Below are 16,610 nucleotides of genomic sequence, written 5' to 3'. Positions count from 1 at the left end.
TGCTTGGTACATAGTAGCTACTTAATAAATGTAGTCCGGCTGGCTGGGCAATAGCCGGCTGACAGTTAGATGGCCGCTCAGCTCGACGGAGGGAAGCAGGGTCACAGAGCGGACAGTCCGCACTCACTGGCGCCTGACTGGGGTGTTCTAACCCTCCTCTACTGCTTGCTAAACCGGCTATCTTGACCAAGTTATTTAACCTCTGCACCTGAGTTTCCTCACTATAAAATGGGGATTTTATTTTTTTATTATCTCATATACCTTTGAGTTAATGTACATAGAGTATTTAGGACAGTGCTTGACAACTAGTAAGCGTGTTGGGCAAGCCACTCACTTGCTGTTACTATTATGACAGAAAAATAACATTATGCGTGAGTGTGCGTGCCTGTGTGTGTGTGCGTGAGTGTGCGTGTGCGTGTGCGTGTGTGTGTGTGTGTGTCGCAACTATCAGCCCCCGGGAGAGATGTGGCTCCTTCCCCTGCTGGCACAAGTGCCTCAGACATCACCAAGAGGGACCGGAAAGCTGCAGCGCCTTCCTACTTCTCCCCATCCAGTTAACATTCCTAAAATATCTGTGAAAAGGCGCAAGAGCCCAGGGAGGCGACGCGCCCCTGACGCAGGCTGTGCGTCCGCGGGGAGGAGGCGGCGTGTCCATGCCACCGCCTCCTCGCAGGGGACTCCTGGTACTGCTCTGCGCCGGGCGGGTACGGCCTCAACTACGCCCCCCGCGACTGCACCTCTGAGCGGCGGGCGCCACCTGGAGGCCACCTCGAGATATGCGGGGTTGCCAAGTGCCCTTTGGAAGGTGGCGGGTACCTTTCATTCTATTTTATCCTTGAAACATTTATTAAACCATTGCTGTGTGTTAGGCTCTGGTGACGCGGGTAGAAATAAAGACAAAGTCTCAACTCCCACGGCATGTGTGGCGCGGTGAAGAAGACAGACACTCAATAAATAATTCAATATGCAACGCTAAGGGCTAGGAAAGAGATCGATACCGAAGGAGGTAATAACCAAAGCAGTCATTCCCCAAGGTGTTTATTGGTGCCAGGCGCTGTCCAAGGCACTAAAAATAAAGAAAGAAACAAAACGGCGCTCCTGCTTTCGAGGAGCTCCCAATAGGCATAGACAAGCAAGCGTAGGGGTAGGGGACAAAGCTAAGAAGGAGCGGCCGGGATCAGAGGTGTCTGGAGAGAGGTCGGGAAATCCTCCAGGAAGACGCGTTATTTGAATTGTATCTTGAAGAACGCGTAGGATTTCTCCGGGTGGGAGGCAAGGGAGGAGTATCTTTCATACAATCCGGAAGCAAAAGGAAAGGATATTGGTTGGAGAGTGGCAAGTTTCTGAGTCTGAAATAAAGGAATGTCGAAGTGCTGAGACTGCCAGCTGGGAAAGGAGATGGAGCCAGGTCGTGAAGGGCTTGGTGTGGCGGGCGAAGAAGTTCCAACCTCATCGGAGCGCAGAGGGTAGCGTTAGGGGTCCTAAAGCAGAAAACTGCGCTGCAGGAAGCTCACCGGGAACTCAGGAGCGAGGGGAGGTGAGGAAGGCTAACGGCTCAAACTCACGCGTGCCAAGGACGTGCTGAGCGCGTGGCACCCACTATTCGTTTCAATCCTCTGGATGGGTCTGTGGAGTAAGAACTATTATTATTTATATTTTGCCAATGGCAAAAAAAACGGGCAGCCATCAAGTGCCCACTAGATTCCAGCTTGACTCAAACTCGAGCCGCCCTGCTGTGGGGCCTGAGCTCTGCTGCGGACCGAGCAGAGCGAGCGGCGCGGGCTGGGGCAGCGCGGAGGCTCCGCCAGCGCGGACATTAGAGTCGCGACCCGCTGAGCGGGTAAAAACCGTGCTGATTGAGCCTCTGGATCTGCAAGACGAGGAGTAGGAACGAGCTGACGACGAGATTACAATGAAAAGTTCGTTGTAGAGATCAATTCTGAAACCTGAAAAAAAAATAACAACAACAACCTTATCCCACACCCAAAACGACCCCCTGGCACCGCATCAGCCCACGTGCGTCTGCACCCCCAATTCTGTCTGGGAAGAATAAGCGCTGCACGTCCCCAAGGGCAGGCCTACCCGGGATCTCATCCTTGCGCCCACTCAGACTCTCCATCCATCTGACCCTCTCGCAATAACTGAACAATTTTATCTTTCTACTGAATCATTCTCCAAAATATGCACGTGTACTCTAATTCTCTCATGTAAAAGAAAAAAAAAAAAACCTCCTTGACCCCAATCATCTCCCCACCATCACCATTCTATTACATCGATCCTCTTCAAAAGAGTTAATTATACTCAAACTGCACTTTTTCACCTCTCATTCTTTCTTGAGCCCTCTTCAATCAGTTTCATCCCCACAATTTCATCCCCAAATCACTCTGAGTGAGGTCACTAATCACTCCACATTGCAGTCTCGGGCCAGTTGAAAATTCTCATCTTAGGCGATCTGTCGCCAGCATTCAACACAGTTGAGCCTCAACTCAGTGTGTTAAATCTCTCTACACTTTTCTCTACCTACATCCACTTCCTAGTGATCTCACCTGGTCTCAGGCTTACGACTCCCAAATGTATACGCTGGCGGCCTGATGCCGCCCCTGAAATCCAGACCTGTGTATCCAACTGCTGACTCAACATCTGTGCTGGGTACCTAAGATGCATCTCCAATGTGGTGTGTCCAAAACAAGCTCCTAATCCTCCCCCATAAACCTCTCCTCCCACACTCTTGTCTCAAGAAATGAAAATCCCAATGCTCGGGCTGCTTAGAACAAACCCTGTCATTCTATTATCTGTATTTGTCAGGATCAATTAGGTTATGCTGCAGTAGCGCAAAACACTGAAATCTCAGAGGCATAACACAACAAATGTATATTTTGTTGCTCACATCCATGCTGAGTTGGCAGGAGCTCTGCTCAGCGTGTTCACTAGGGACCTGCGCTCGTACTTAAATGCCATACGCATCTCTCCTGCTCACAAAGCAAGTCAAATGGCCACACTTAACTTAAAGGAGGGAGGGAAATGCAAACCTACTATGTGACAAGAAAAGAAAACAACCAAAACACTGTGAACAGCTCTAGTGACTGCCACTCCATCATCTGCGGCTCCTCTTTCCCTCCCACTGCACGTGCAAGCGACCAGCACGCCTTGCCTTACTTTCCAAAACTACCCGGAGTCTGACTTTTGCGAACACCTCCACAAATGCACCAACGTCTTTCCCGTGGATAACTGCAATAGCTCCTTGACTGGACTTTCTGGCTTGTGCCCCTTCAACCTACTCTCTGCCCAGCACACAGATGATTCTTTTAAATGTGCCAGTCCTCTTCTCAGACCCCTCCAATGTTTCCCATCTGAGAGTAATAACCAGAGTCCTTAGAGTGATCATGAGACTACATAACCTACCAAGCTGTCCCCTCTTCTCAAACCTAATCTCTTACCATCTTCTCCTTTGATCACTCTTGTCCAGCCCCGCTGTGCCCCAGGGGGCTGAACCACCCTGAGCTCCCTGTGTGCACTGAGCTTTTGTTGGAGGAGCCACACGCAGACATCCAGGAAGGTTGATTCAGCCAGTGTTGATAAGAATTTGATTGGTTCCCAAGTGGCTACCAGACTTCTTATTACTCACATGATAGAAATAAAATGAGACTTAATATAGACAACTATTTATGGGGAAAGAGGGCATGCTGATCAACAAAATATAGGATCCAGAGCTCCTCCAGTTACTTCATCCCCAGCTCCTGCTCTGATCCAAGCTCCAATCCCAGCCTTGCCTCTGGCCTCCTCCTCAGACCCAGAGACAGCATTTAGACTTCCTGCCCCAGCAACGCCTGGCCTCAGCATGGACCCCAGTGCTGACCAGCTTGCTCTCCCCAGGTCCTTCCCTGGCGTGCGGTCTGTGTGGTCCGGCCATACCTCATCATCGTGTCCTCAATCATGGACAACTAAAAGGACATAGTATGAGTTATCGGCTGCTCCTGGGAACTATGGACACATAGCATTGGAACTGGAAGCCACCAATGCCTTGTAGTGCCACCCAGTGAGTGTAAGGAGAGGGTATTTGCTAAGAAAGGTACATCCCCAGCTTCATGCCCTCAGTGTGGACATAGCTCCAGAATGGCCATATGAGCATCGAAGCCACATTAGCAATTCATAGCATCCCTGAAAAGACCATAGGGGTGACATCCAGGCTTCTGACAATGAAATATGTGTTTCATGACACCAAATGCATCGTAGTTAACTTGATCATGAACCTGTTTCAGGTGCACATGAGTGATCCAAGACACCCAGCTAGCAATTGCTCCTCTCTCTCCCATCGTTATATACACTCTCCTTTTACTGGATCATTCTCATCAGAATAAACACATGCTGCAATGCCTCCCTTCTTGAAAAATAATCTGTCAGCCCCACACTCCACTCATACCTGTCTCATTTCTCTGCTGTTCTCTTGCAAAATGCCTCTAAAGATTCAACCATGCTCACTGTCTCTGGTCTCCTCTGCCTTCCAGAATCCATTCTACCCTCCCCCAAACTGCTCTGGTCCACATCAGTAACGACCTCCCTCTACCAAATGCAATAGCCAGTAGTGTAGCTCCTTTTCTGTCTCACTTGCCAGACCTCTCAGTTTTGGAAACCCTTGATATTTTACTCTGTAACATTTCTTTTCTTTTTATTGATACTCATTTTTAAGGCAATCCCTTCCAGTTTTTTTATTTTAATACATTTATAAATTTAAAACTCCTTAATTTTTCTCTCTATTCTTAATCTTGTTCTGAACTTCAGTCCTACGTACTTACCCACTGATTCAACATCTTTGTCTAGATATCAGATTAGCAGCTCAAACATGAAACTTGTCTCCTCTCTTTCCTTACCCCCTACCTCCTTCCCTTCTTCACTATTTCCTCTTTCTTTTATTCTTTTTCTTTTTGTCATCTCTCTCTCTCTCTCTCTCTCTCTTTTTCTTTCGCTCTCTCATTCACTTATAACGAGAAATTTCAAACATCCACAAAAGTGGAGAGACCAGTATCGTGAATTCCAGTATACCCATTACACAGTTTCAACAATCACTAACTCATGGCCAATCTTGTTTCTCATCCTTCCAACTCTGTGTTATTTTGAAGCTATTTTCAGACATAAATGTTGCATCATTTCATTTGTGCATATTTCAGTACGTATCTCTAAAACATAAGACCTCACTTTTAAACATGAACATCATACCATTATAGCGCTCAGAAAATAATGATTCCTTAATATCACCTAAAAACCAGTGAGTGTTCAAATTTCCAATTGTTTCATAATATATTGTAAGCACGTTTGTTTGAATCAGGATCCAAATAAGACCTACAGAGTGTGATTGTTCAATATATCTTTTACATTTGTTTTGATCTATAGATTCTCTTTCCCTCTCTCTTTTTCTTTTCATTTTATTTCTTGAAACAAGACCATTAGTCCTAGAGTGTTTTTCTGATTTTGGATCTTGCTGAATGGGATAGTTCAACATGGCCCTCCTTCCTCTGTATTACCTACGAATTGGTATTTGGCACAGAAGGTCTGCTTCTCTCTTTGTCATATTTGGAGCAGTTTATGCTCAATGCCTGGGCCCGTTACCTCATTAAGACTGTCAAATGATGACATTCAGATTCTATCAATCTTCTTCATCCATTAGCTGAAGTACTTTTATAAACAGAAATGTCCTCTCATCTACTATTTGGTGACTCTGAGGTATATGTGTATAGGAAAGGCAAAATAAATGCTCGATTCTTTCCCTCTATTAACCGGTTTTCAAAACAATAAGTCAGTTCTCTATCATTCTACAAGAGACCAATTAAAAGACCAATTTTAATATCATCATAAACTCATAGATCTTTGATGATGTTTTGATACATTACAATTTTATCCTTAGTTATGGTCACGTTTTCCCATCTTCTGGAAGTGGCTTAGTCCTTTTGGCAGGACCCTGACTGTCTTTAATAATCATTAAGGCTTTACAAACCATTGTGAGTTTTTGGAATTTGCTCCAAGTGAAATGAGAAATCATTGGAAATGGTTTTGAACAAAGTCATGCCAAGATTCTAGTTATGTTTTTAAAAAGAGCACTTTCATTGCCATGTAGAGAATAGAAAAACAGGTAGACAAAGAAAAACCAGTTATGAAACTATTGTAACAGACCAGGCGAGCGATGATAGTCCTTGCCATTTGCTGCTCCAGTATGATCTAGTGAGATTAGCAAGCCCAGGAAATGGTATTTCAAGCCCACAGTCTGGGTGCTAGGGTGATCATTGTTCCTGAGTTAGTTCAAAATAGATCTCTTGATTTTCTCCTCAAAACCTGCCCCTCTCCCAGCTTTCCCCATCTCAGGGGATGGCAACTCTATCCTTCCAGTTAATCAGGCCAAAAACCCAGGGTCAGCTTGGATCTTCTTCCTTCACATCCCTTATCCATTCTAGCAGCAAGTCTTCTGATTTTATCTTCAAAACATATCTGAACTTTGACAGCTTCACACCTCTGGCACTGTCACCTGCCTGGACTCAGAGGTACTAGGGATGACAGTAGGGTTCGGGCAGACAGTGCTACAAACGCACACACAGCCAAAGTCCTCTGGGGTCTCCCTGCAGCTCACAGCCCTCACTACTGTTTCCCTGCTCATCCTCTGGAGTGTTCAAACCTTTCTAGCAACTTCTCCCTCCTCCCTCTTTCCTGTCCCCTCCTCTTTTAAAGAAGTGTCTTTAAAGCAGGAAATGAAGGAAACACATGATTTTAAAGTGTTCTGCTTCGTTGAGGGAACCTGTATTAAAAATATCCATACAGTGTCTAAGGCTTGAGCAGCCTCTAGTCTTTAAGGTGAACCAGAGACCTGCAAGAGGAGTTTTTTTTTTGGGGGGGGGGGGATGCAAATCAGGACACAACCGTGGGATAGTTCCTGCGAGGAGCTGGGGCAATTCCATATGTAGCCACATGAGGCCGTTCCTGAGGCAGAGCTGCTGACAGCACTGGAATGGGCGTTTTCTAAATGGGGTGTCGGTGCTGCCTCCAGTGGCGCCATCTCAGCAGGGACTGGGCCAGCATCTTGTGCCTGGTGGGGTGGATACCTATGCAGGGGCCACAGCAGGCAGGCAGGCACCTGGGGCTCTCCAAAAGAAGCTCAAAGGAGCCACAATGCACCAAAGACAGAAGGCCCTTTTTCAGGTACCTCAGGTCTGTGTCCGCCAGGGACTCTCACTCCATCTGGGAAGGAGGATAAGAGCACCTCGATAATACCCAATATTGCCTCTTGGTGAAGGAGGGCTCAGAGCTCATTTCAATACTGTGACATTTCTTGCATCCAAGTGCTGTGAAGCAAATCCATACTTGCTTCATGCATAATGTATACAAACTGAATAATACACGTGCACAAACACCGTTTTCCTGATATTTTCACTCTATGGAACATGGGGAAATGGCCTTAAGGACACATCTGAGGCTTAGAAATGTGTAGGAATTGGCCAAAGTAAGGGTCGCTTGGTCCTGCCTGGATAGAACATGGAGCTGGTCCCCTGGAGCTGGTCCACTAGAGCAATTCTGGTGCCCCAAGGTGAAGACATTGCTGGCATGACTGTGCAAACGGGAAATAGAAGCTCCAGAGCCCCCCGGTATGCCCTCCCCAGTCCCCAGGGTCAGCGGGTAGCTGCAGACGGTTCTGGCATTTCCCACTGCTTTATTGAGAAGGAAAACATTTAATAAAGCAGAGAGCACAAGTTTGTCCCTCAGCGGGCCCAAAGTCCCAGCACTGCCAAGACACTGATTCCTGTTTATTTCAACATTCCAACTGGCGCCATTCCTGTGTGCTTTCCCTGAAAATGAGCTCACAGCCTGGAGAACAGATAGTATGATGGGAAAGAAATGTTTATTGCTAAATGAAAGAAGGGAAAAGGCCACGGTATCTCCTGATGATGTAGTAAGGAAGGCCTAACCTCCCTTCCCCTCTCCCTCCCAACCACCTTCACCTTGCAAGTGGGATCAAGCACTCCCTCCAGGGCCAGCTGTGTAAGGTTTCCTGCCATGCTGGCACCTGATCCTAGACCATGGTCCATGCTCCCAGAATTTTCAGGTAACTATGCCAGCAACAGATGGAGTTTACAAATAAAGAGCAAAACATAAATGTTCAAGTTGGGCAGAAGCTTAAATCTCCTCATTTTACAAGTAGGACAGCAGGCCAAGAAGGGTGAATGCGTCACCAGCATGATCTAAAGTGGTAAATGTCACCCTTTGTCCATACCAGAGCTTTTACCCACCAGAGCAGTGGGTGCTACATGATGTAAATATCAAGAACATTTGGAAACATAGATAAGCAAAAACAATTGCTGTCCAAGAAGAAAATAAAGGCCATCTGTGATTCCGCCATCAAGAAACTCAAAAATAGCTTTTTTAATGCTGTGGAACATTCCCACGGATACTGTGCCTGCGTGCTCGTCGTCCCCTCTGTCTTTAATTCTATGCCCAGCACCAAGTAATACAGAGTTTTAAGACACATCTAGAAAGGTTATAGCACTGCCACAAAGGATGACTTGATAAATTCCGAAAAGTCAATATCAAATAGACTATATTCTCAGACCTTAATACCAAAAAAAAAAAAATTAGAAATGAATAACAAAAGGATCATTTACAAAGACATATTACTGGAAGCTAAATAAGAAAATATGAAATTTTAAAAGGTTAAAAAAAGAAAACATACCAAATTACCAGTTATTTAGAATTCCAATACAATGGCAATGTATTAAAACTTGTGGGACTTAAACAAGAGATATAGGGAAATTTATAACTTCCCATACAAAACTAAACAGTTCACTTAAGAAGTTGTAATAGGAGACACAAGAATTATACAGTTCTCTCTTAATTGATCTATATATTCAATATAATCCCAATCATTATTAAAGTCTTTTCTTTTTTTGGAAGTGTTGGCAAGGCGATTCTAAAATTCATATGCTAAAGCTAAGTTCTTAGAACAGCCAAAGCAATATATGTTTTTTAACTTTGATTTTTATTGTCATGAGTAGTCAATTTAGAACAATATTACTCGATGTGTACATTTTTCCTACTTGTCATGCTTACGTAGGGTTTTTTTAATTTATTTTTTTGGTTAGACATCTGTATTTTTCATAAAACAATTCCCTCAGTTGCTCTCTTCCTCCCCCAACCCTCCACTTAGCCATCATATTAATGAAGATGGGGAGCTGTGCCGTGCTCCCCATCTTCGTGCCCAACTATCAACTACTAATTGGTACTTCTTTGATCCTTCACCCCATTCTCCCAGTCTCCCAAACCCTCTCCTCTCTGTCTGTCACCAAATTGTCCACTATACTTGTGAGTCTGTTTTTGATTAGTTTGTTCTTTTTGTTCCTTAGATTCCACATATAAGTGAAATCATATGATATTTATCTTGTCTTATTTCACTCAGCTTGATAACCTCTAGGTCCATCCATGTCATTAAAAATGGTAGGATTTCTTTTTTTTTTAATGGCTGAGTAATATTCCATTGTATATATGAACCATATCTTTATCCAATCATCTGTTGATGGGCATTTAGGTAGCTTCCGTATCTTGGCTATTGTAAATTGTACTGCCATGAATATTGGAGTGCATTGATCTTTATGAATTATTGTTTTGGTTTTCTTTGGATAAATACCCAAAAGTACAATTGTTGAGTCAAATGGTATATCCATTTTTAATTTTTTGAGAAACCTCCATACTGTTTTCCATAGCGGCTGTACCAATTTCCAATTCCGCCAACACTGTTTGAGGGCTCCCTTTTCTCCAATACTTATTTTTTGATTTGTTGATGATAGCAATTCTGACAGATGAGGTGATATATCATTGTGGTTTTAATTTGCATTTCTCTGATAATTAGCGACCTTGAGCATCTTTTCCTATCTGTTAGCCATCTGTATTTCCTCTTTGGAGAAGTATCTGTTCAAATATTCTGCCCATTTTTTAATTGGATTGTTCGGGGTTTTTTGCTGTTGAGTTGTTCTTTATAAATTTTGGATATTAACCCCTTATCAGATGTGTCATTAGCGAATATCCTCCCCCAAACAATCAGTTGTCTTTTTGTTTTGTTGACAGTTTCCTTTGCTGTACAAAAACTTTTTAGTTTGATGTAGTCCCATTTGTTTATTTTTTCTTTTGTTTCTCTGGCCTGAGGAGATATATCTGAAAAGAAATTCCTGTTAGTAATAGAGAGTTTACTGCCTATGTTTTCTTCTAAAAGTTTTATGGTTTTGGGCCTTACACTTAAGTCTTGAATCCAATTTGAGTCTATTCTTGTATATGGTACAAGAAGATGGTACAACTTTTTTTTTATATGTATCTGTCCAATTTTCTCAACATCATTTATTGAAGAGACTGTCTTTACTCCATGATATATTCTTCCCTTCTTTGTCATATATTAAATGAGCATTTACAAAGCAATATTTTTTTTTAAGTGCAAAGTTAGGAGTACTACCTTATTTCAAGTTTTATTTCAAGATCCAGTATAGTAATCCAGGGAGCGTTATTGGCTTAAAAATAGACAAATACTTTAATAGAACAGAATAGAGATTCCAGTATTTAACATATACAAAACGGGGGTTTTTTTGACAAAGTTGCAAGGCATTTCAATGGGAAAAAGATAGCTTTTCAATAAATGGTTTTTAAACAAGTAACTATGTAAGAGAAAATGGACTTTAACCTTTATCTCACATCACATACAAAAATTTATTAGTTCCATTAACAAAACCATTCTTGCCTTGCTCCAATGTGTCTAGCACAGTGCCTTGCCCAGGATAGATATGTAATAATATTTCCTCAATCCTGAATAAATAAATATTCTAACATGAGAAAATATGTCTTGTATCTTGAGAATTTCTTTTGTCTTGTTTGCATGTTTTGCTTGTGTTTACCTAAGATCCCTAGGCACACCTTTCTCTAGACTTCAAATTAGCAAAACTCATAAACTAATTATCTTTGAAAATACTAATGACATTTTGCCAAGAGTAATCAAGATAAGGGGTGAGAAAAAAAGTTACAAATTGAAATACGCAAATACACAATGAAAGGGGGTTGAGGGGACAAACATGGACACAACAAAAACGAAAGAATAATAATGCAATAACCTCTTTGAAGTAGCCTTGCTAAAACTATCAAATCTACAGCTGCTCATCTGCTCTGGAGTTGAGTTGAGAACAAAGTACTAAGAGATATAGTTTGTCCCAGCAGTATAGAAAGATTTACAAGAGAATGCATCAATGTTATTCATCACAGTAAAGACTAAAGAAGAAAAACATGTACCTCAATCAATAGATGCAGAAAAGCATTTAAAATACTACGACATCTATTTATTTAAGATTTTATAATTTAAAATCTTAGCATACTAGGAGTAGAAAAAAGAAGTGCTTTAAATCGGTACCCAAAAACCTACCTCAAGCATTTTTCTTCACAGAAAAAAAATGTAGACACATTCCTTTTAAGTTCAGGAACAAGACTAAAAATGTACTATTACTGCTATTACAGTGCTGGAGATCCTAATCAATGTGGTAAGAAAAGAAAAAAAACAGTTTTAGAAATTTGAAGGGAAAGATAAAACTGCCATTATTTATAAAAGTATGATCATCTACATAGAAAAACTGACAGAATAAAGAGCCTATCACAAATAATAAAATTGAGCAAGGTTATCAGAGATAAGATCAACTTACACAGATTTCTACTATTTCTCTACAGCAGTGGTTCACCACTAGGAGTGATTTTGCCTTTCAGGTAGGATCAATAAATTGAACAAATAAAATTTAAAAGGACACTCGGTTAATTTAAATTTCAGATAAATGATAAATAATTATTTAGTAAAACATATCCTGTGCAATATTTGGCACAAAATACTGGGTGTCGGTATTTCATGTGGTAACCCCAACCCAAAGGGACATTTGGTAATGTCTGTAGATGTTTTGTCACAGCTTGGGAATGTGTGCCACTGGAATCTGATGAGTGCGAGCCAGGGATACAGCTAACATCCTACAATGTATGGTACAGCCCTCACAGCAAAGAATTATCCCACCCCATATGTTAATAGCACCATGGCTGAGAAACCCTCCAGTAATCAACCAAAAAAATATAATAAAAATCAAGAACCATGCACAGCAGGTATAAACTGTCGGAGGAGTTTAGCAAAGTTTAGCAAAGAATTCACAAAACCTCCATAGAGAATACTTTGAAACTCTAAGAAAAGGAAGAAAAAAAATGTATGAATACACAGAGAGTCATTCTCTGCTCTTGTAAACACACTAATGGTCAATTCAACCCTCCAAATTAGTAAAATCATTGCAACTCTAATTAAAATTTAAGTTGATATTTTTTTCAGAGATTTGATAAACTTACTCTAAAATTTACAAGGGAAAAATAAAATACCATGAATAGCACAGATGAATTTGAAAAAGAAAAGAGGAGAGACTCGAGCCCTGCTAAATATTAAGGCAAGCTAGAAAGTTGCAGTAATAGAAACAGTCTGTTTCAAAAATAAGCAAAAGAAATGAATGGGACAGAAAAGAGAACTCAGAAGCAAACCAGGCCCTTGTGAACTTTTGTGTCTGTTCCCGCCCCCAGCTTTATTGAAATATAAAAGACAATTAATTGCTAATATTTACGTTGTACAATTCAATGAGTTTTTAAAATTATACTTGGCATACAATAATATATCAGTTTCAAATGTACAGCATAGTGATTAATATCTATATAACTTACAAGTGGTCACCTCACTAAATCTAGTACTCCTCTTCCCCCTTACATATTTTTACAACATTGTTGACTATTCTCCTATGTTACACTTTATATTTCCATGACTATTTTGTAACTATCCATTTGTACTTCTTAATTTCTTTGCCCTTTTTCACTGTTCCCCCATCTAGTAACCCTCGAAATACTCTTTGTATCAATGAGTTTGTTTCCGTTTTTGTTGTTGTTTATTTTGTTCTTTAGATTACACATGTACATGAAATCATGTGGTATTTGTCTTTATCTGACTTACTTCATTCAGCGCAATACCCTCTAGGTTCATCAAGGCAATATCTTTTTCCATCCTCCTCCTTTTAGTCTATGTGTGTTCTTTTAATCTGATGTGAGTATCTTGTAGGCAGCATATGTAGGGGTCTTGTTTTCTTATCCATTCAGCTTACCTATCTTTTGGTTGGAGCACTTAATTCTTTCACATTTGATGTACTTGTTGATAGATATGTAGTTATTACCATTTTTACTCGTTTTTGATGCATGATTTTTCTTCTTAAAGAAGTTCCTCCAACATTTCCAATACTAACAGCTTTGTATTACTGAATTCCTTTAGCTTAATTTTTGTCTGGGAAGTTCTTTATCTGTCCTTCGAGTATAAATGATAGCTTAGCTGGATAAAGCATTCTTGGTTGTAGATCCTGAGTTTTCATCACTTTGAATATTTTGTGCTAAGCCCTTCTGTCTTGCAAAGTTCCTTTTGAGAAATCAGCTGCCAGTCTTATGGGAGCTCCCTAGTAGATAACTGCTTTTCTCTTGCTGCTTTCAGGACTCTCTCTTTGTATTTAACCTTTGGCATTTGAATTATGCTGTGTCTTGGTATGGGCCTCTGTGGGCTCATCCTTTTGGGGACTCTCTGAGCTTCCTAGGGTTGTATGTCTATTTTCTTCACCGAGGTAGGAAAGTTTTCCATCATCGTTTCTTCAAATAGATTTCAATTTCTTGTTCTCCCTCTTCAGGTACCCCTATCACATGGATGTTGTTACCTTTAATTTCGTTCCATAAGCTCCTTAAATTATTATTATATACTTGGTCTCTTTTCTTGCCATTTTGATTGGGTATTCTTGGTTTCCTCATCCTCTATATTGGTTGATTCCCTCTAATATACTCTTTATCTCAGATTATGTATTCTTTATTTCTTACTGGCTCCCTTTTCCAATTTCCATTTCCATTTTTTTGTTTTTTAATTTCTTTGTTAAAGTTCTCACTGAGTTCATCTACACTTCCCCTAAGTTCACTGAGCATCTTTATAACCAGTGTTTTGAACTCTGCATCTGTTAAATTGCTTGACTTCATTATATCTGGATCTCTATTCTTTTCTCTCATATGGTTTCTGCTTCTTTGTCTTCCCATTTTGGCTGCCTTTCCATGTCTCTTTCTATGTTCTCAGCAAAGCTCCTAAGTCTCCCAGTCTTATTAGTGGTTTTATGAAGTAGGTGCCCAGTGGCACAGTCCTGAAAGGGGTTCAGCTGCAGGCCAAGTTTAGCCCCAGCCCGTGCCCCTCCAGGGCCACCTGTTAAGATTCAGCAAGCAATCCACAGATGCTGTGCTTATAGTTGCTTCAAGAAGCCACACCAGGAACCAAGGTCAGCTGCCACTAGTGTGAGTCTTGGCGCTGCTCAACAAGTGGCACAGGACTCACTAAGGATACAACTGGATATGGCTTGGGTAGAGCATGAGTCAGGGGAGGCAGAGCTTCAGGGAATCCTCTGGGCAGAGCCACCTCTGTTATCCAGTTTGATGACATCTCAGCTATGGTGGCACTGGGTCCATTCACTGGGAGGGGGAGAGCTCAACAGAGACAACGGATGCCTCCAGCATCACCTCTGGCCCAGGATCCAATGACTCAGAGTTATCTTATAAGTCCCCAGAGCCCTGGTCACAGCAGCCCACCCGGAGCTGGTGCTCAGATCAAGCGAGCCCATTACTGGGAAAGCCCGATCGAAGACACAGCCCCTTTATGAGAAAGGTCTGCCCGGCCAGCTACAGCTGCCGCAGCCTCCGTCCCACTCAGCCACTCTGGATGGGTAGCTTTGTGTCTTCGCCCCCTCCTACCTCCTACCATTGCATGGCGATAATCTCTCCCTAGTTGTAGGGCTTCTGTTCATCTAGACCTCAGGTGATTCTGCTTGTTGTTTGTTCCATGTTTCTGTCACAACTTTGATGTGGTCACACGAGGAAATGAACAAAGCTTCTATCATCTACATCATTTTTCCAGGCCCTTGTGAACTTAATGCTATAGTTCAGAAATGCTGTCACAAATCAGTAGGCAAAGGCAGACCAACTCACTAATAACATGGAAAAAAAATTGGACTCTACCTGATATTACACAGAAAGATGAACTCCCTAAAGGTTTACATTAACCCTTTAAAGTACAAAGAAAAAATATAAACAAAATTAATAGAAGACAGTGTTGGTAAGCTAAGGGTGAGAAAGTTCAAAAGTACAAACCATAAAGCAAAAGAGATTGATGAATTTAATTACAACAAAAGAAAGGATTCTTAGTCAACAAAAGATGGAGTGGACAAAATTAACAGATAGGGACAAGATACATGCCATATGTAAAGCCATCAAGGGACAGATGTTTACATTAGACAAGGGATTCTAATAACAAGGAAATCAACAAGGAAAGAGAAAGAACCTTGGTTGAAAAATCAGCAAAGAACATGAACAGGTAATTAACTGAAAAAAAAAAAACCCTATAATTAAAAGGCCTTTAAGAAATATATAAAAAGATGCTCAAACTAGGAGTCATTAGAGAAATTAAAGCAGCCATGCGATGCAATCTCACTTTACACACTCAGCACATTAGTGGAAATAAAAAAGCCGGATAATGCCAAGCATTGCTCAAGATTCACTGCTGAGGGAAATAGGGGATTGGGGCAGCCTTTTAGAAAAGTAATCTGACAGGACGGGGAGGGTTCAGATTAAGCAAATGCCCAACCTATGATCTAGCTCTCTTGCCCCTGGGTACATGCTCAGAGAGATTCTCTCAAAGATGATTAAGGGGACATGTGCAAAGATGGTTGTTGCCAGGATGTTTGTGTAGCTGCAGCTAAGCCAATCCACCTGTCCATCACTGGGAGCATGGATGGAAAACGGAGTGCATGCATGCAATGAGATATTATGCAGTAACTGCAAGTAATGAGTTGGATGTGCACAGAGCAGCATCTACGAGTCTTTAAAAGCATGATGCTTTAAAAAAAAAAAAAAAAAAAAAGACAGGCACTAGTATTTTGTAATTAAAAAAAACTTTCACACAAAACAATATATGCCTCACAAAGACAAATAAATTGCCTATCACACAGTAAGTACATGATTGCAGGTCATGAGTGGAGAATGGGAAAGATGAGGATAAATGGCAATAAGAAAATTAAAAAGCAATAAAGTTTCTTTCAGACTAGAAAATGCCCCCAAACTGAGGAAGAGTGCGAGTAATTTAGCCTTTTGCACCTCCAGCCCAAACTTAAAAAAAAAAAAAAAAAAAAAAGCTGAATGGGCTTGGCAGAAGCTGGAAAAGCTATTTCCAAGCTGCAAGCAACTTGGGTACAGACTGTCCAGTTTGTTTGAAGGAAATGGATTTCTCCTGTGCTGAGGGACCCCATGGAGGAGCTGGGAGTTGGGCAGGGAGGCAGCCCCGGGAAACCCATGAGCACAGGTAGCTCAACCGCTTTGAGGGTCTCCAAGCAGGAGGCCAGTTTAAGTTCTACACCAAGAAAAGTCCCCTTCCGAGCATCTGTCCAGTATTATAACCTGTGAAGCATTAAGGGTCTACGTGCACCCTGGAGCCCCAGGAGAAATAGGAAAGCAGCTCTACCCCAAAGCTCTGC

The sequence above is a fragment of the Rousettus aegyptiacus genome, unplaced genomic scaffold, assembly GCF_014176215.1.
Source record: "Rousettus aegyptiacus isolate mRouAeg1 unplaced genomic scaffold, mRouAeg1.p scaffold_m13_p_7, whole genome shotgun sequence".
Lineage (NCBI taxonomy): Eukaryota > Metazoa > Chordata > Mammalia > Chiroptera > Pteropodidae > Rousettus > Rousettus aegyptiacus.
This window is presented reverse-complemented; position numbering follows the sequence as displayed.